The sequence below is a fragment of the Herpailurus yagouaroundi genome, unplaced genomic scaffold (assembly GCF_014898765.1).
Source record: "Herpailurus yagouaroundi ecotype Mexico unplaced genomic scaffold, PumYag 222, whole genome shotgun sequence".
Taxonomy (NCBI): Eukaryota; Metazoa; Chordata; class Mammalia; order Carnivora; family Felidae; genus Herpailurus; species Herpailurus yagouaroundi.
The window spans coordinates 311,294-328,258 of NW_024412453.1; the positions used below are offsets into that span (position 1 = coordinate 311,294).

General features: G+C 41.6%; 1 long non-coding RNA gene and 1 pseudogene across 1 annotated transcript; one reads left to right on the forward strand and one right to left on the reverse strand.

Annotated features, from left to right (window-relative positions):
* The first annotated feature begins 3,482 nt into the window (after positions 1–3,482).
* LOC121019365 (5'-AMP-activated protein kinase subunit gamma-1-like) lies at positions 3,483–5,281 on the forward strand (annotated as a pseudogene).
* A 6,728-nt stretch (positions 5,282–12,009) lies between these two features.
* Positions 12,010–16,038, reverse strand: LOC121019366 (uncharacterized). The gene is made up of 2 exons (XR_005785552.1): positions 15,757–16,038; positions 12,010–12,428 (listed from the first exon to the last, which is right to left on the reverse strand). It is a non-coding gene; the product is annotated as an uncharacterized LOC121019366 (long non-coding RNA).
* Between the last annotated feature and the right edge of the window lie 927 nt (positions 16,039–16,965).

Genomic DNA, 16,965 nt, shown 5'->3' on the forward strand with positions numbered 1-16,965 from the left:
AATCAAGGAAACATGACATGACCAAAAGAAACTAATGAAATTCCAACAACTGATCTAAAGAAATGGAGATCTATGAACTGTCTGACAAAGAAATCAGAATAACACTCTTAAAGAAATTCTGTGAGCTGCAAGAAAATACAGATAAACAACTAAATGAAATTAGGAAAACAATGCATGAACAAAAGGAGAAGTTCAACAAGAAGCAGAAACCATTAAAAAAAAAAAGCCATTAAAAAAAAAAAAAACAACTGTGCCCAAGTGGCTCAGTCAATTGAGCATCTGACTCTGATTTTGGCACAGGTCATGATCTCACAGTGTGTGGGATTGTGCCCCACCTCAGGATCTGTGCTGGCAGAATGGAGCCTGCTTGGGATTCTCTCCCTCTCTTTCTGCCCCTCCCACACTCGCGCTCTCTCTCTCACTCTCAAAATAAATAAACATTTTAAAAAATCCACAGAAATCCTAGAGTTGAAGAATAACTAAAATGAAGACATCAATAGAAAGTTCAACAGCAGACTCAACCAAGCAGAAGAAAGAATTTGTGAGCTAGAAGGCAGATAATTTGAAATCATCCAGTCAGAAGAGCAAAAAGAAAAAAAAAGAAATGAAAGAGTAAAAAAGCCTACATGAATTATGGGATACCATTAAAAGAAACCATGCCTTAGTGGATTCCCAGAAGGAGAAGAGTGGGGAAAAGAGGTAGAAAGCTTATTTAAAGAAATAACGCCTGGAGCATCTGGCTGGCTCAGTCACTAGAGCATGCAACTCTTGATCTCAAGGTTGTGGGTTCAAGCCTCACGGTGGGTGTAGAGAATACTTAAAAAAAATAAAAATCTTTAAAAAATAATAAAGAAATAATGGCTGAGAACTTCTCATATTTGGGGGAGAGATTTGGACATCCAAAATTCATGAGGTTAATAAGTCACCCAAAATTTTAATCCAAAATGATCTTCTTTAAGATACTTTATAATAAAACTATATAAAAACAAAGAAAAAGAGAGAATTTTTAAAGGAACAAGATTTTTAAAAAATTCTCACATATATGAGAAGCCCCATAAGGCTACAGAGGATTTCTCAGCAGAAACCTTATAGGTCAGGCAAGAGTGGAATGATATATTCAAACTGTTGAAAGGAAAACAAACAAACAAACAATCAACCAAGAAAAATTTACCTGGAAAAGTTGTTTTGAGTAATGAAGGAGAGATAAAGATTTTTCCAAACAAACAGAAGCTGAGGGTGTTCATCATCACTAGACCTGCCTTAAAAGAAATGCTGAAAGGAATTCTTGAAGCAGAAATGAAAGGACACTAATTAGGAATGTGAAAATATATGAAAATATAAAACATACTGGCAAAGGTATAGTCAAATTCAGAATACTAATACTGTTATATAGTTGTGTGTTAATCTCTTAAGTGGAGTGTAAAGGTTTAAAGGACCAAAGTACTAAAAGTAACTATAGCTACAATGATATGTTAGTGGATACACAATATAAAAGAGATAAATGGTGACATCAAAAACATAAAATACATGAGGGGAGTAAAAGGGTAGAATTTTTGTATATGATCAAAGCTAAGTTATCATCTTAAAATAGACTCTTAATTCTAAAAGACATTTTATACAATTCTCGTGATAACCATAAACAAAAACCTATAGTAGATCCACAAAAGGGAAAGAGAAGAGAATCAAAGCTTATTACTATGGGAAATCATCAACTCACAAAGAAAGACAACAAAAGAGGAAGAAAGAAACAAGGGACAAAACAACCAGAAAACAGTAAGATGGCATTAATAAATACTCACCTATCAATAATCACTTCAAATGTAAATAAATTAAATTTTCCTATCAAAAGGCATAGAATGACTGAATGGATTAAAAAATACAACTGACTATATATTGCCTACAAGAGACTTCAGCCTTAACAACATACATAGGCTCAAAGTGAAGGGGTAGAAAAATATACTCCATGCAAACAGAAACCAAGAGAGCAGGAGCTGATACTTATATCAGCAAAATAGACTTTAAGTCAAAAATTGTGGGGGTCCTGGGGGGCTCAGTCAGTTAAGCATCCGACTCTTGCTTGATTTCCACTCAGGTCCTGATCTGGAGCCCTGCATTGGGCTCTGTGCCGACAGTGCAGAGCCTGCTTGGGATTCTCTCTCTCTCCCTCTCTCCGCCTCTCCCATGCTCGCTCTCTCTTAAAATAAATAAACAAACTTAAAAAAAATTGTAACAAATGGGGCTGGGTGGCTCAGTCAGTTAAGCATTCAACTCTTGATTTTGGCTCAGGTCATGATCTCACTATTCATGAGATCCAGCCTCCACCACTATCAGCGTGGAGCCTGCTTGGGATTCTCTCTCTCTCTCTCTCTCTCTCTCTCTCTCTCTCTGCTCCTCCCCTGCCCACTCCTGGGCATGTGCACACACACTCTCTCTCTCAAAGTAAATAAATAAACATTAAAAAATTGTAACAATAGACGACAAAGGTCATTATATAATGACAAAGGGGTTAATTCATCAAGAGAATATAACAACTATAAATATATATGCACCCACTATCAGAGCACCTAAATATATTAAGCAAATACTAATAAATCTAAAGGGAGAAATAACACTACAATAATAACAGAGGGCTTCTGAGCTCACTTTCAACAATGCATAGATTATGCAGACAGAAAATCAATAAGCAAACACTGGACTTGAATTATACCTTAGACCAAATATAGGCAGAACATTCCACCCAACAGCAGAATACATATTTTTCTGAAGCACACTCTCTAGGATAGATCATATGTTAGGTTGCAGAACAATTCTTAGCAAATGTAAGATGACTGATATATCAAATATCTTCTCTGACCACAATGATATGAAACTAAAAATCAACTACAAGAGGAAAACTGGAAAACTCACAAATGTGTGGAAATTAACATACTCTTGAACAGCCACTGGGTCAAAGAAGTCAAAAGGGAAATCAAAAAATAACCTTGATACAAAGGAAAACTGAAACATAACACACCAAAACTTATGCGATGCAGCAAAGGCAGTTCTGAGAGGGAAGTTTAAAGCAATAAATGCCTTCATTAAGAAAAAAGAGAGCAGGGCACCTGAGTGGTTCAATCGGTAAGTGTCCAACTTCGGGTCAGGTCATGATCTCGTAGTTCGTAAGTGAGTTCAAGCCCCCAGTCGGGCTCTGTGCTGACAGCTCAGAGCTTGGAGCCTGTTTTAGACTCTATGTCTCCCTCTCTCTCTGCCCCTTCCCTGCTCATGCTCTCTCCCTCTCTCTCAAAAATAAATAAAACATAGAAAAGAAAAGAAACGCTTATGTTAAAAAAAAAAGAAAAAAAAAGAAAAAAAAAAAAAAAAAAAAAAAAAAGAGAGAAAGCTTCCTAAAGCAAATGAACCCAGCCAGTGTCTCTTGCAAAGGACACGGTCATTTCTTGGGATAGTTTCCAGCTCTGGAAAATGAGCACACTCAAGGGTCCCCAGAATCTAACTCTTCCATGTACACTTCTTTTATGAAGTCTCATCATGGCTATGACCTGATTCCCACAAGCTTCAATTTGTTTATATTTGATACTTCCCTGTAGGTGAAGAAAGCTTCCCCCTCCCACCCGACCCCTTTGGCAACTAATGGTATACGAGCTGCTCCTTTGTGGGATAGTAAGAAGAAAAGTTTTGTGGGCATGCTGGCCATCACCGATTTCACCAGTATCTTGCACCACTAGGGGGCGCCTAGGGAGCTCAGTCAGTTGAGCCTCTGACCAGCTCATGGCATGATCTCGCGGTTCGTGAGTTCAAGCCCGGCATCGGGTTCCTTGCTGTCAGCACAGAGCCCATTTCTGATCCTCCGTTCCCCCCTCTCTCTACTCCTCCTCCACTCATACTCTTTCTTTCAAAATAAACACTAAAAATTTTTTTTTAAATATCTTACACCACTATTAACAATCAGTATTGGTATAAATCTATGAGCTGAAAGAGCACAAAATAGAAACTTGGAGGGAGGTGTACGTACGGGACTCCTCGTATCCCTTGTCCGCATTGCTTCTAATGCCAGCTTATTTGATGCTGTCTCTTCATTAATTCAAAATAAGATCCGCAGGCTGCCAGTTATTGACTCAGAATCAGGCAACACCTTGTACATATTCACCTATAAGCACGTTCTCAAGTGTCTCAAATTGTTTGCTGATGAATTCCCCAAGCCAGAGTTCGTGTCTAGCTCTCTGGAAAGAACTTCAAGTTAGCCCTTAAGCCAACGCTGCTATGGCCCACACCACCACCCCTGTCTACATGCCTCTGGGCATTTTGTACAATGCGGATTCTCAGCCCTGCCACTGGTGGATGAGAAAGAGTGTGTGGTGAACTTCTACCCCAAGTTTTATGTTATCAGTGTAGCAGCAGAACAAACTTAGAGTAACCTGGATGTGTCAGTGACCAAAGCCCTACAGTGTTGATCACATTACTTCAGATGTGTCTCCAAGTGCTACCTGCATGAGACTCCAGAGACCATCATCAACAGGCTGGTGGATGCAGAGATTCACCTCTTTGTAGTGGTGGATGGGAACGATGCAGTCAAGGAAACCGTATCACTGTCTGACATCCCTCAGGTCTCGGTGCTCACCAGCAGGGACAGAAAATCCTGAGCTGGTCGGGCAGCACCAGGGAATAAGTCATACTCACTGCCCATCCCAGCAATCACAGATGAAACCTTGAGAGAACTGTGATTATTCCCTGCTCAGGAGACCCCTCCTCTTCTACCTGGAAGTTGGGGAAGGTACGGGAAGAGGAAGGACAATGGGTTTTAAAGTGTCTCTATTCTCACAATACTCTTGAAAAGAACTTTCAGCCTAGCCCAGCCTAGTCCCTGTCCTCTTAGACATAGTCCCTTTTCTGAGCAAACTCAGGTTCTGTGCCCCTGAGAAAAACTCTGATCTCTAAAAGATGCCCAAACTTCACCCCAGCCCTCAACTCTGCCTCTGGCTCCACCCTAAAGTAACAGCATAACAAAACTCTTCATAAAGATATTTTTTACTTATCCTGTTTCATGCTGTATGGAAGAGGCTGAATCCACTTAGTGACATATCTGTCCCTAATAGGAATAAGGAGGATGAAGGGGACGGGGGGTCTTTGGGTTCCTGTGCTATAGATACATGAAGGGAAATGGGAGTTAGGTAGAAGACGAGGACAAAGTGGTTAGCTGAGGTATTGTTTTTCATAGCAACCCTGATTAAAATGACAGAAACCTAAACAACAACAAAAAAGAAAAATCACAAATAAAAAACATAACTTTACCCCTAAGGAACTAGAAAAAGAAGAACACACTAAGCCCAAGGTTAGCAGAAAGAAGGAAATAACAAAGATCGGAGCAGAAATAAATGAAACAGAGACCAGAAAAACAATAGGAAAGATCAACCAACAGCTAGTTTTTTGGAAAGATCAACAAAACTGACAAACTTTCATTCAGACAAAGAAAAAGAGAGGACCCAAATAACTAAAATCAGAACTGAAAGAGGAGACAGGGGCACCTGGCTGGCTCAGTCAGTTGAGCGTCCAACTCTTGATTTTGGTTCAGGTCACGATCCCAGGGTCATGGGATCAAGCCCCATATTGGGCTCCATGCAGGGCATGCAGCCAACTTAAGATTCTCCTTCTCTCTCTCTGTCTCTGTCTGTCTCTCTCTCCCCCTGCCCCTCTCCCCAACTTGTGCTCGCACTCTCTCTCTAAAAAATAAAAAGGAAAAAAAATAAATGAAAGAGGAGACATTACAGCTGACACCACAGTAATACAGATGATCATAAGAGACTGCTATTAACAATTATACACCAACAAATTGGATAATCTAGAAAAAAAGGATAAATTCCTAGAAACATACAACCACTCAAGACTGAATCATGAAGAAAGAGAAAATAGGAACAGACTAAAAACAAGTAAGGAGATTGAACTGATAATTTAAAATCTCCCAACAGGGAAAAAAAGCCCAGGACCAGATGGCTTCCCTGGTGAATTCTAACAAATATTTAAAGAGTAATTAACATCAATCCTTTTCAAACTCTTCCCAAAAATTGAAGAGGAGGGAATACTTTCAAACTCTTTTTGTGAGTCCAGCATTACTCTGATATGAAAGACAGATAAGGATACCACAAGAAAAGGAAACTACAGGCTAATATTCCTAATGAATATAGACACAAATACTCTCACCAAAATACCAGCAACATGAATTTAACAGCATATTAAAATGGTCATACAACATGATCAACATACTCATGAGGCTTATCCCTGGGTTGCAAACCAATAAATATGATATACCACTTCAATAAAATGGAAGATAAAAATCATATAATCACTTCAATAGAGGGAGAAAAAATATTTGACAAAAGTCAACATCCTTTCCTGATAAAAACTCTCAACCAACTGGGTGTAGAAGGAACATACCTCAACATAATAAAGGCCTTATATGACTGACAAACCCACACCACATTCAACAATGAAAGGCTGATTTCTCACTAAGACTAGGAACAAAAGAAAGATGCCCATGCTCACCACTCCTATTCAACATAGTACTGGGAGTCCTGGCCAGAGCAGTTAGGCAAGAAAAAGAAATAAAAGGCATCCAAACCATGGGGCGCCTGGGGGGCTTGGTCGGTTGAGTGTCCGACTTCGGCTCAGGTCATGATCTCGCGTGGGACCTCGACGTGGGACCCTGAGTTCGAGCCCCGTGTCAGGCTCTGGGCTGATGGCTCAGAGCCTGGAGTCTGCTTCTGATTCTGTGTCTCCCTCTCTCTCTGCCCCTCCTCCGTTCATGCTCTGTCTCTCTCTGTCTCAAAAATAAACATTAAAAAAAATTTTTTTAAAGGCATCCAAACCAAATCAGAGAGAAAGAAGTAAAACTGTCTTTGCAGATGTTATGATCTTATACAAAGAAAATCCTAAAGACTACACACACACACACACACACACACACACACACACACACAATTAGAACTGAATGAATTCTGCGAGGTGGTAGAATACAAAACCAACTTCCAAAAATTGGTTGCATTTCTGTATGGTAACAACAAACTATCTGAAAAAAAATCCCGTGTTAAATGGCATCAAAAATAATAAAATACTTAGGAATAAATTTAAGCAAGGAGATGAAACATCTATTCAATGCAAATTGCAAGACACTGATGAAAAAAACTGAAGAGTACACAAAGAAATGAAATACCTCCCATGTACAAAGATTGAAGGAATTAATGTGATCAAAATGTCCATACTACCCATCTGTAGATTCAATGCAATCCCTATCAAAATTTCAGTGGTGTTTTCCACAGAAATAGAAAAAATAATCCTAAAATATACACAGAACCACAAAAGACCCTGGATAGCCAAAGCAATCCTGAGAAAGAACAAAAAAGCTGGAATAATCAAAATGGTTTGGTACTGGCATAAAAACACACATAAACCAGTGCAACAGCATGGAGAGCCCAGGAGTAAATCCACACACATATAGGCAACTAATGCATGAGAAGGGAACCAAGAAAGGATAGTCTCTTCATTAAATGGTGCTCAGAAAACTGGATATTTACATGCAGAAGAATGAAACTGGACCCTGTGTTACACCACTCACAAAAGTTTTAGGAGAATGGATTAAAGACTTAAATGGAGGGCCCAAAACTGTAAAATGTACTAAAGGGAAATACAGGGGAAATGTTCCTTGACATTAGTCTTAGCAACAATTTTCAGGATATTACAACAAAGTACAAGTAACAAAAGCAAAAATCAACCAGTGGAACTGCATCAAACTAAAAAGCCTCTGCATAGAAAAAGCAACACTTAGCAAAATGAAAAGACAACCTATAGAATGGGAGAAAATATTTGCAAATCATCTATCTGTTAGGAGTTAATATCCCAAATATATGAGGAATTCACACAACTTAATAGAAAAAAAACCTGAGGGCACCTGGGTGGCTTAGTGGGTCAAGCGGCCAACTCTTTTTTTTTTCAATGTTTATTTATTTTTGAGAGACAGAGAGAGACAGAGCACGAGTGGGAGAGGGACAGTGGGAGACACAGATTCCAAAGCAGACTCCAGGCTCCAAGCTGTCGGCACAGGGCCCGACGTGGGACTCGAACCTACAAACTGTGAGATCACGACCTGAGCCGAAGTCAGACGCTTAACTGACTGAGCCACCTGGGCGCCCCTAAAATAAACATTTTTTTAAAACAAAAAAATCTGATTAAGGAATTTGAATAGACATTTTCCCAAAGATGACATAACAGGTACATGAAAAGATGCTTAACGTCGTTAATCATCAAGGGAATGTAAACCAATACCACAATGAGATATCACAGTATACCTGTTATATGGCTACTATCAATAAGGCAAGGAACAAGTGTTGGAGAGGGTAGAAAAAAGGGAACCCTTGTGCACTGCTGGTGGGAATGTAAATTGGTGCAGCCTTATGGAAAGCAGTATGGGGATTCCTCAAAAAATTAAAAATGCAACTACCAGATGACCCAATAATCCTATTTCTGGGTATATGTTTGCTGGAAATATAATCAATATTGGAGAGATATTGCTCTCTCATGTTCACTGCAGCATTATGCACAGGAGCTAAGACATGGAAACAACGTAGGTGTTCACTGATGGATAGTTGAATAAACTGTGATACACACACACACACACACACACACACACACAGGGATATTACTAAACTATAAAAAAGAAGGAAATCCTGTGTTTTGTGACAATATGGATGGACCCTGAGGGCATTACGTTAAGTGAAATAAGTCAGACAGAGAAAGACAATAATGGTATATTCTCATTTACATGTGGAACCAAAAAAAATCTGTATGACTCAAAACGGAGAGTAAAATGGTGGTTGCCAGGGGCTGGGCGGGGGGTGGGGAAAATGAGGGAGATGTTGGTCAAAGAGTACACACTTCAAGCTATATGTTCTGGGAATCTAATTAATGTACAGCATGATGACTATAATTAACAATACTATAGGGGCACCTGGGTGGTTCTGTGGGTTAAGCCTCTGACTCTTGATTTCAGCTCAAGTCATGATCTCATGGTTCGTGAGATCAAGCCCCATGTTGGGCTCTGTGCCATCAGCTCTGATTCTCTCTCTCTCTCCCCTTCCCTGCTCATGTGCATGCGCGTGCCCTCTCTCAAAATAAATAAATCAACTTAAAAAAATATTATATTACTGAAAATTGCTAAGAGAGTAGATCTTAAATGTTATCACCACAAACACAAAAAAAATTATGAGAGAAAATAGAGATGTTAACTAACTTTATTGTGGTAATCATGTCACAATATATATGTGTATCAAATCATTACATTTTACACCTTACACTTACACAGGTTATATGTTAATAATATGTTGATAAAGCTGGAAAAAAAGAAATTATAATTCTCTACAGTAAAAGAATAAAGTAGAAAAATAATTTTATTGTCTCAAAAGACACAGGAAAAAATATTTGATAAAGTTCAAAACCCATTAATGGCTGAACAAAACGGAGCAAAGGAGAAATAGGAATTTTCTTTTCTTTTTTTTTCAACGTTTTTTATTTATTTTTGGGACAGAGAGAGACAGAGCATGAACAGGGGAGGGGCAGAGAGAGAGGGAGACACAGAATCAGAAACAGGCTCCAGGCTCCGAGCCATCAGCCCAGAGCCTGACGCGGGGCTCGAACTCCCGGACCGCGAGATCGTGACCTGGCTGAAGTCGGACGCTCAACCGACTGCGCCACCCAGGCGCCCCAAGGAATTTTCTTAATCTGATTTAAAAAACCCCACAAAACTCTAAAAAAAGCCCTTCAGCAAACATGTTACCTAACTGTGTAATATTGAATGCTTTCCCTTTGAGATCAAAATGAGACAAGGAGAATTGCTTTCACCGTTTCTAGTATATTGTATTAGAGGATTTAGCTGGTACAATGAGGCAACAAAAAGAAATTAGAAGGTGTAAGGATTGCAAAGTAACAAAATCAGCTTGCAGAAAACAGTTTGGACGTTTTAAGTTGAACTGAGGCATACTATATGATCCAGCATTTTCAATTCTAGGTATATGCCTAGGGAAATTCTTGTACAAGTACACAGGACATGTGTGACAATGTTCACAACAGTGTTATTCATAATAGCCCCAACTGGGTGTGTGTGTCGGGGTGTGGGGGGGGAACCATAAAGAATAGAATGCATAGGGGCATCTGGGTGACTCAGTTGGTTAAGCATCAGACTTTGGCTTAGGTCACGAGATGTCACAGTTTGTGAGTTCGAGCCCCACATCAGGCTCTGCGCTGACAGCACAGATCTTCAGGTCTTCTGTCTCCCTTTCTCTCTGTCCCTTCCCCGCTTATGCGTATATGTGCCTCTCTCTCTCTCTCTCTCTGTCTCTCTCTCTCAAAAATAAAATAGACATTAAAAAAAAGAGAGAGTAGAATGGATAAATAATTTGTAAAACATTCACATGGTTGATTACTATATGCCAGTGAAACTGAATGAACTGTAGCTACAAACATAAACAGAAATGAATCTCAAAAATATCAGGCAAAATACATATGCCACAGAAAAATGTCTTCAGTGTGATTACATTTACATACAACTCACAAAGTTGGAGAAACTTAGTAATATATTGCTTAGGGATACACACATACATGAAAAAAAAACCAGAAAAATTATTACAGAAGTCAAGATAAAGGTTACCTCTAGGGAAGATGAAGAGGGATGTTTTTGGAAGATGTTTCTACGGTGGGAGGTGGTTTTCACAAGGGTATTATTCTTTAAGCTCTACATCTGTATTTCATACATGCTTTATGTGTGATATATTTCACCACAAAGGTCTTTTTCTAAAGCAATTCCCTTTAGATCTAATTACCAGTTTACAGAGAATATAGAGCATAGCAGGACACATTAAATGATACCATGAGTAAACAATCAGCAAAGTCTAGACTTTGGAAAAATCTAGAGGGCAAATCATCTTGTTTCTTCAGTACAAAATTCCAAGGGGAAAAAAAGAAATGAAGAAGGAACCTGTAACTTACAGAAGACTTAACAGACATATTCATCAACTTCCATGTGTGGATATTTGGATACTCATGGAAGAAAATACTGAAAATTAAATAACATGGCAATTGCAAATGTGTGAGCATTAACTGGTCAGACAATAATAAGGATTTATTTGCAATTTTATTGGGATGTGGTGATGGAACAGTGGTTGTGTTTAAAAAGGGATTCCTTGGAGTGCCTGGGTGGTTCAGTTGGTTAAGCGTCTGACTCTTGGTTTCGGCTCAGGTCATAATCTCACGGTTGGTGAGTTTGAGCCCCATGTAGAGCTCTCTCTCTCTGCTTCTTCCCCTCCCTCTTCCCCTTTCCCACTCACTGTCTCTGTCAAAATAAACAAATAAAAACTTATAACAAATAAAACAAATAAAAAGGAAGTCCTTGTCTTTTACAGGTCGATAATGAAATATTTATAGATGAAATTATATCAGTCTTAAGATTCAATTCAAAACAATCCTGGGTGGGAGGGATGGTATAAAGAAAACAAGATTGGCCATGAGTTGAAAATTATTGAAGCTAATGATGGTATACTGGATTTCACTAAGTTTTAACTATGTTTGAAATTCTGCATACTAAAATTAAAATAAAATAAGATAAAAACTGGAGCAAAAAAAAAAAAGAAAAGAAAAGAAATTTGCTCAGTCAAGATCTGCTTTGAAAGGGACATTTTGGGGTTCATTACTTTCTCATCGTGCAAAGAATGGCACCATGCTTCTTCCATAGGACAATTTAGATCTGTACTTCTCAGTCTTTAATGTGCATCTGAATCAGAAGGATCTCGTTAAAATGCAGATTTGGATCCAGAAGATCTGAAGTGGGGCCTGATATCTGCATTTCTGACAAGCTCACAGGGGATGCTGACACAGGGTTCCCTAAAGGATGCAGTTATTCCCTCTTCATAACCTCTCTTCCATTGGCCTTCTACCACTTCCTCATTCTCCACCATCCCTTCCTGGGCCCGTTCCCATTCTGGCCCAGCTTAGCTTCTGTGGCTCACCTGGACCATCACTCCCTTGTAAACCCCTTCAACATCTCTCCTGTGGGATTTGTCCAGCAAAACTTCAACGTGATGACACTACCGTTCTCCAGGTGCTTGAACCCAAGCATTTAAACGACGGTGGAGAAAACGACCCAATACATATTCTTCATAGGCACTCTGTTTTATGTAGCAACCCTGCTCCCTCCTTTACAGTGCTTATTTCTCCCTCTCCAAGAGGACCAGTTTATATGTCCTCTCTTTCCTCTTTCCATCTCCTTTACTCTCTGCTAATGACCTTGCCTTTGTTGTGAAAACAAAAGTTGACACACAGCAAGCTCTTCATCTTCCCAGTACCAAATTTAGGAGTCTTTGTGTGCCTGTTCCATCTTTTCTCCTCATCCCTGCCTATAAAAAAATTAAAATCTGTCATCACCTATCTGTTCACACACACTTTTCCATCCCATCCCCTCTTGCTCATTCCACTGCGCCATCTTGAGAGTTTACATCATCTAGAGGCTGCTATTGTTTTTAAAAAAGCAAATATAAAATCAAGACAGTTCTTCTAACCCTGCCCCATATCTAAATACTGCCTGATTTCCATTATGCCTTTCATAGTTTACTTACCTCCCTTCACTCCTTAACCCACGCCAACAGGGTTTCTATCCTCACTGCTCCACCAAAACTGCTCTAGTCCAAGTCTTCAGCTAGCTCCAAGGTTCCAAGTCAGACAGACACTTTTCTGTCCTCAATTTACCCAGTGTCTCAGCAACATTTGACCCAGTTCATAAAATTTTTTATCTTTTTCTGTCCTTCCCATCCCCATCCCCACTCCCCACCCCTCGCAAATACCCTCATCCTCTCCTAGTCTTTCCACTTTGGGAATACGTTCACCAACCTGGGAAGCTTTAATATGTCCTTTTTCTTTAACACCTTTCAAATCCATCAGCAAGCCTTGCTTTTCCTACCACATAAGCATTTTTTTCTAATCTGTCCACTCCTATTCCATTTTCATTGCAATTACATTAAACTAAATTGTCTCCTAGTTCCCAAACAGGCCACCCACTTCCTTGCCTCAGGGCCTTTGTACATGCTATTGCCTTGTCTGGAACACTTAAACACATTCTGAGTTCCATATGGCCCAAATTTCATTCTAGGGTAACAATCTCAAAGTCTTCCTAGACTCTAAGCCGTTCCCAGATAACCCTGTGAGAAAAGGAGACATTTCTATATCACAGTCTAGATACACTCTTGATCCATGTCCAAAACAGATGCTCAGACTCCTACTTGTTCCAATCAGAAAACAAAGGTTGATATATGACCAAGTTTAAGTTCATTTCCAATCATAGTAAAATTGACCCCAAATTTCCTCCTGGTTTTCAGTTCCTTCCCACAGTAGAGGAAGACATTACCAGATTATCATTTTCAATTCATGTTGTAGACTGGAAACAAATGGAACCCCATTTTTTGTAGCTCCTCTGGTTCAGAGATATATTTCTCCATCCCTTGAATCTGGGCTTGCCCATGCAACTTGTCTAGGCCAATGGAACACTAGCAAATGGGAAACAAGTGGATGTTTGAAATGTGCATGTGCATTGGGCCCCCCCACCCCAACCTCGTTGCTTTTGGAACCCAGCTGTCATATGAAGAAGACGGGGCTAGCTCACTAGATGAGGAGACACATGACCCGGTCAAGTTCAACTGCCCCTGCCGATCAGCAGACAAATGAATGAGATCATCTAGGACCAGCTACCTGCAGCCAGCCTGCCAGCTGACTAGTGAACCCAAGCAAGAACTACCATCCAGATGATCCCACCCGCGACTGCCAACCCATGGCATAACAACCCATGGCTGTTTTAAGCCACTATGTCTCAGCGTGGTTTATAGTGCAGCAAAAACTAACTGATACAGCTCTTGAAGAAGTCTTTTCATACTGCAGATCCAATTATGCTACCTCCCTACTTAAAATGCTTTAATGGGTTTTCATTGATCCTGGAATACAACCCAAGTCACTTTGGCAAGGCCTACAAGATATCCACATTGCCTGAATGGCCTCATCTCCTGTCATCATCCCAATCACACTGTGCTCAGCCCACTGGCTTCTTGCTGGTCTTTGGGTGGTCCCAGCTCTTTCCCACCTCAAGGCCCTCACACATACTATTATTCCTTCTGGAATGCTTTTCCTGGATCTTCACCTGCTTGACTTCCTGGCTCCTCTCTCAGGTTCCAACTTAAGTATTGCATTGGTGACTCCTTTGACCAAGTCTTCCTCTTTGTCCCCCCAACTGAAGCATGTCTCCAGTTACGTATTCTCATGGCACCCCCTTATTCTTCTGGGCAAATACACTGATTTGAAATAATATGTTGTCTTTATGTGGTATGTTTAATAGCTGCCTTCTCCAATGGACTGTAAACCCCATGAGAACAGGGTGTCTCTGTCTTGCTCACAGAGGTGTCCCCAAACCTTGCATACTACCTGTCACATAGTAACGTGGATGGATTTTTTTCTAGGCAGTTTATCGCAGTAGGTAACTGTGCAGGCTCTGGAGAGATTCTTCCTGGGCCCTGAATCCTAGCTCTACCCACTTACTAGTTGAGTGACCTAACTGACTTCTCTGTGTCTCAGTTTGCCTATCTCTAAATTGGAGACAGAAATTGCACCTGTTCATTGAGTTGTTGGGTGGATTGTGCTCAATAACTGTTAGTTATTTCTTGCTGAACAGGTGTCAGCACACCTGGATAACAGTGAACCAGAAGCTAGATCTGACACAGCCAACACCTGCTTCCTATAGTAATGTGGACACTGCCAAGATTACATCTAGATGTGTCTCCTGCATGGCTAGTTTTTCAACCAATGCTCTGCCTCATTATACAAAGGTACAGCCTCAAACTCTGATCCAGCCCTCTGAAAAGCATACAGTCCTAAGCCTTGAGCACTGGATCCTGGCCCCTGCTTTAAAACGTCACTTCTCCCACAGAGTCAGACATTTGGGGTCAGAAAGCAATGTCTCCTGACTGCTGTAACTGCCCCTCCTATCACTTGATGATCTAGCTAAGCAGGGATCCGGTTAGCCAATGAACATGCACCCAAGGAACAGTTCTGATGGCCCCAAGAAATAGATCAGTCACCCTCTAACACACACACACACACACACACACACACACACACACACACACAGGACAGGAAGTGGGCCATGTACATTGTGTTAGTGAGAAAAACATTTTGGAAGGGATAATTAGTGCATTTCCAATCACCAAGTCCTCAGAGTCTTGTCTTTCAGGTTCTGGACAGAAAAAATAGATCTAGGTGTCCAGAAAAATAGTAATTTTAAAAGGTGAGGGGAACAGACCCCTAAGAAAAGCAGGAGAGAGACAAGAAGTGGGGGGCGAATAAGAGGAGAAAATAGGAGTTGGAGAGGGAGGAGGCAGGTGAGAGAGAGACTCAGAGGAGCAAGGCTGAGGAAGGCAAGAGATGGGAAAGAGGCAGGCCGGCGGGGAGACGGGGGAAAGGGACGGGGGAGCTCCTTCCACCCCAGCGCGACGTAACCAGTAACCAGCGCAGCTCCGCTTTCCGGGGAGGCTGCGGAGGTTCGGCGGACCGAGAGCGAGAGCCGCAGCTCCCCGGAGCCGGCAGGCGCTTTCCTTCCAACGTGCCCAGCAAGGGTGTCCTGTGCATGCTAATGAGGCAGCCTAGGACAGCTTCACAAATAATTGCTCACAGTGTTCAGTAACTTACCAGGCTGGGAGTCAGTGGGCTGCAGAATGATGGGGCACAGCTCCTGGGGGACCCCCAGCAGAGGGGGCCTGGTCTCCAGGTACCCGGTGCTCACAGGTTAGTGCCTGCAAGATGACGGGTTTTCCATTCAGTCGGGCACCAGCCCAAAGGGAGGGAGAGCCAGACCAAAAGGCAAAAGAGAGGAGGGGAACCTGCTTGTGTTTTTGTATTTAAATTGTTTTTGAGCCCACGTAGCCCTGGGAGTCACATGCTGCCTCCAACATCACCGGAGTCATCACATGATACAGGTCCCCCATCATGTGATAAGACAATTCTGCCTAACTTCGGCCCCCCACCCCCACCCCCACCTCACAGGCTGACGGATAAAGTGCTTCTGGAGGAGCCCCCCGCCCCTCCCCGCAGATAGCTGGTTGAGGGAGGGATGCAGATGGAGAAAGCTTGGAGCCCATGCAACGCTGAGATCTTGACGAATACTTAATACGCCTTTCCCCCTCCTCCTAAGCTACTGCGACTTGGAGCCGCGCCAGCCTCATTTGAATTCCAGCCTTTGTGAATAACTCCAGTGTCGCCACCGTTGCTCCAGCAATCGCAGGGCCTTTGCGCTCACACCAGCCTGCCTCGTTCTGGAAAGCCCTGGTCCGCCGCCTCCCCGCCCCGCAGCTTCCATGCCGCCTCACCGAGCAGCGGGAGCGGGGCGGAGGTGGGGAGACTGCGCCCGCTGAACCTTCTAGGCTTGCTTTCTTTTTTTTTTTTCCCAGCTGCAGTGAGAGTCAGGTGGGGCCCCCGTCTGGCTCTCTGATTAGGCTGTCTCCTCTTGGTGATCCTAGCTCTGTTCTGCCTGCAGGATTTCTCTCTACCAATCTCCATGTGTGCGTGCATTTCTAGGTTTGTCTCCTTCATCAAGATACAGTTGAATCGATTTGGTTTAAAGATCTGTTGGGCTTGTTTCCTCCCACGTCAGTAGCCTCCTTTCCTCATTGATTCCTTCACTCTAACAATCTTTTATTAAACAAACGTTTTTGTAGAGCACCTACTATGTTGCAGGTCTTGTGCTCGGCACTGGTGAGGAGGAGGAGAGGTTTTAAAGATGCATAAAGTCGGCTCCCTGTTCTTGGGGTCATGTTGTGGCCGAGGCAACAGAAACACAGACAGAAGTAGCACATGCAGATTTCATGGTCACACAAACTTGTTTGTACAGAAATGTAAATT